Genomic DNA, 4,461 nt, shown 5'->3' on the forward strand with positions numbered 1-4,461 from the left:
GGAGGGCACAGAGGTAACAGAGACAACGACAGGATTTGGACTACTGGAGCCACTGTATCCGCCTGTCCTCTCTCAGCCTTTCTTCACCTTGCTGGAGAAGGCGGGACCAGCAACTTCCAGCAGCACCGAGCTTCCGGATAGGCCAAGGTTTGTGGCGCTAGCTCTTTGGACACCGAAAGTGCTGCAGTCTTTCCCTTTCCTCCTGAGCCACTGTTGCCCCCGAGGTTATAGCGCTGCCCTGGAAGTCCTCAAAGTGCCTCCCATCCTCGGCAAACATGGCAGTGGACTCAGCGATGGAACTGCTATTTTTAGATACTTTTAAACACCCCAGCACTGATGTAAGACTTCACTTCTTGATTCTGACTCTGCTTCTCGACTGTGGGACATGTACAAAAAATCTTTAGGCATGCTTTGACTTTCCCTCTCGCTGGTGGCCTTAAATTCTGCATGTACACACCCCCTCCCCCCAGCTGGGTGTGGGCACCATGTTTGTAGGAGAGCATCGGTGGCCAGGACATTTCTCTGCCTTATCTTAGACTCCTGTATCTTTGGTTGAGTTGGCTGTTCTGCTTGCTTTGCTCCCCTGCCCCTGTACCCCCGTCAACTTTGGGCCTTGAAAATACCTTGGTTCTCAGGTTTAGCTCAGGTGGTGTTTGGGAGGGTCTCAGACTGCCTGTGTTTGACAGCAGTTCTGGAGACTGAGCAGGTCATGATGGCTTCGTGATTCCTAAATCCCTCCTCCCAGGTCCTTTTTCTAACGGGAGTTAGGTTGCCCAGATGTGACACTCATTCGGTTTAGGATTCACCCATTAGGACATGACATATTTGCATGGAAGGCTTTTGCGTGGAGGATACCTGTGAGGAGGGGAATCAGCAGTGAAAGGAACCAATGGCGGATTTGGAATCCCCAGACAGGGAACCTCGCTCATGCCCCGCATGTCTCCCCACTGCACTGCCTGCATGTCTCCCTCAGAAGCAGGCCTGGGCGTGCAGGAGGCTTGGCTTCCTTCATCGCCTGGCAATGACAGAAGCCAAGCCTCGCCCTAACCGGTTTGGCTCAGTGGATAGAGCGTCGGCCTGCGGACTGAGGGGTCCTGGGTTCGATTCCGGTCAAGGGCATGTACCTTGGTTGCGGGCACATCCCCAGTAGGGGGTATGCAGGAGGCAGCTGATCGATGTTTCTCTCCCATCGATGTTTCTAACTCTCTATCCCTCTTCCTTCCTCTCTGTAAAAAAATCAATAAAATATATTAAAAAAAAAAAAAAAGAAGCCAAGCCTCCCGCCCGCTCCACCAGCTCCGTGGCTCCGGCCGACACTTCCATCTTTGTGGCTATGGGCACCGCCATATTTGTTGCGGAGTGGAGGTTAATTTACATATTACCCTTTTATTAGATAAGATAATAGATTTAAGAATTATGTTAAACTTCTAGTGCAAATATAACACAAGAGTAAAGGACATTGGTGATGTTAAGATTCAGTCTAGGTTTCCCCCATCTTAATTTCTCTGCTCCCTCCCACTTAAAATCTTAAAAAGTTTTCATTATGAATTGGAAATACAGAATTCTTAGAAAATAATAGGGTGATGAGTTGTATGATTCTCCTTACAGCTACAATCTAGTCTTCAGCAATCTGTAAGCCATTGACAAAGTAACTCCATATCCAACAAAAAAAACCAAAGCACGATTTGGCTGGAGAAGGGGTAACAAATATGAAATTGTGTGGTAGATCCATGTTCCAACGAAGAGTCTGAAGTGCAGGGTAGCTGTAGAGAGATCTGGACCATTTAAGGAATAGAGAAGGCCAATCCCAAGAAATGACACAATATTTTCAAGGTCATTCAGGTGGGCCCTTCGTACACGTTCTACTCTGTCATCAACCCGAAGGTACTTCTGGCATTTTCTCCTTTGCCAAAGCTTGCACAGTCTTCCGGGTTGGCAAAAACCTTTCTTGTTATTCTATAGAATGCAGTTGCAGTACTCATAAACATCATTTTTGAAAGAACAATCGTCATATAGGAGGCAAATGCCATGAATGCTTCATTTTCCATTAGCTGGACAAGGTCAACCATTTTTTCAACTGATCGTGGACCCCGTGGATCGCAGCAGGAGCAAGGCAACAAACCTGTCCCGGCAGGCAGGTGGCTGAACTGCACAAATATTTTTTTAGATAAGACACAGAAGCACAATCCATCAAAGAATACATTGATAAACTTGACTTCATAAAAATTAAAAACTTTTATTCTTCAAAAGATACTGTTAACAAAATGAAAAGGAAGACTATAGACTGGATTAAAATATTTGCCAACAAGATTCCCCTAAATGATTTTATCTAGAACACAAGTCAGCAAATTATAGCCACCTATTTTTGTAAGTCAGGTTTTACTATCTATCTATGGCTTCTTTAAAGCTAAAATGTCAGAGTTAGCTAATTGCAATCCAGACCTAATGGCCCACAAGCATAAAATATTTACAATCCAGCCCTTTTGGGAAAAGTTTGCCAATACCTGGCAGAGAATATTTAAAGGACTCTTAAAACAAAATAGTAAGAAGATAAATAATCCAATTTTTAAATAGATAAAAGATTTGCATAGACACTCCACGCGAGTAGCAAATAGTTTCCATTGTACTAAATGAATAAATTCTAGAGGCCTACAGTACAACATAATGCCTGTAGTTAACAATACCATATTATGCACTTCAAAATTTGAAAGGGTGCATATAAGCATAACCAATGGACACAGACAACAGGGGGTGAGGGTGAGGGCATGATTGGGGGGTATGGGGGCGCTAGGGGGATAAGGACACATATGTAATACCTTAATCAATAAAGTAAAAATAAATAAATAAAAAGAAAAACATTTGAAAGGGTAGATCTCATGTCAAGCATTCTTATTACAAACACTAAAACAAAAGGACATGAGGAAAGTCTGGAAGGTGTAGGATACATGTATTACTTTGATTGGGATAATGGTTATCACAGGTATTTGCATACATTCAAATTCATCAACGTGTATACATTAAATATGTGCAGTTTTTATATCCATTATACCTCAATAAAGCTGTTAAAATGCCAAATAAGCACCTAAAATATGCCAAATACCATTAGTCATTAGGAAAATGTAAGTTAAAATCATAATGAGATACCACTATACACAAGCAGAATGGCAAAATCAAAAAGACTCACAAAACCAAGTGCTGGTGAGGATGTGGTACAGCCGGCACTCTCATTCTATGCTAGTAGAAGTGCAAAATATTAGAGCCACTTTGGAAAATAGTTTGAAAGTTTCTTAGGAAGTTAAATAGACATCATTTCACCTAAAAATCCTACTCCTAGATAGTTATATAAGAGAAATAAAAAACAAGTTCACACAAATATGTTCAGACTAGCCAGAAATTGGAAACAACCCAAATGTTCATTGACAGGTAAACAGATGAACTGTGGCATACCTTTCTCGTTGATATCTGATGGGATCAAGAGTACCTATCTACATCATAGAGGTTTTTTGTCAGAATCAAGCAAGATAATTCATATAAACTGCTTGACACAAGGCCTGGGACATAGTATATACAATGAAACCTGGAAAATTTAGATAACGTTAGTTATTTTTCCCCAAACTCCAAAAAGGAAAGAACTAGTAATACAAAGAACAACACTATGCTAAATTACTGAAGCCAGAGTTTAAAACTACATACAGTATAATTTATCTATACAAAACTTTAGAAGAGGGAAAACTATACGACAGAAAGCCAATCAGTGGTGCCAGTAGCCAAGGAAGGGATTAACTGCAAAAAGACACAAAATAACTTTGGGGAATGATGGAAATATCATTATTGTGCTGGTGGTTACACAATTATATACATTTGCCAAAACTCATCAAATTGTACCCAGTAATTAGTGAATATTTTGTTAAGCTGATTTTTAAAAATTAAATAAAGACAGCAACAAACATGCAGTCTTTACATTTTGCTAGACCAATTCTATTTATTCCACTATATACACCAGATTCTTGACTCTAAGAAAGTTGCCTAACTTATGATGAAAAAATAGAATAAGACATTACTTCTTGGCCTACTACAGTAGTTACCAAACAGATTCACATCAGAATTTCTTGGAGATGTTGTATAAATTCAGCTCTCCCAGCCACAGACCCTGATATTCTGATTTAAGGCCAGGTATGGGGGAGGGACCACTGTGGTCTAAGGGGCTCTCCAGGCAATTATGATGCATGGCAAAATTTGAAAACCTAAAGTTGACCTTGGAATAAACTTAATCGATGTCAGGTTCTTTCCATTTCAGAGACTTCTGAAAATAATATAAGGGAAACATCACAAAAGATCTTAAAGCAATAAATTTCCAGTTGTATTGGTTATCATTCCAGAAGGAGGCTCAAGGCTTGGCAAAGTTGCCTCCCAAAGGTTCAAGTCTTCTAATATTCCATCAATGCCCTTCCCCGACCAAAG

The 4,461-nt window shown here is 40.8% G+C and overlaps 1 pseudogene across 1 annotated transcript; it reads right to left on the bottom strand.

Moving 5' to 3' along the window:
• Positions 1-1,608: 1,608 nt before the first annotated feature.
• LOC308251091 (microsomal glutathione S-transferase 1-like) lies at positions 1,609-2,069 on the bottom strand (annotated as a pseudogene). Its single transcript has one exon. The product of its transcript is annotated as a microsomal glutathione S-transferase 1-like (transcript).
• Positions 2,070-4,461: the final 2,392 nt, after the last annotated feature.

The sequence above is a fragment of the Plecotus auritus genome (genome assembly GCF_963455305.1).
Source record: "Plecotus auritus genome assembly, chromosome: 1".
Classification (NCBI taxonomy): domain Eukaryota; kingdom Metazoa; phylum Chordata; class Mammalia; order Chiroptera; family Vespertilionidae; genus Plecotus; species Plecotus auritus.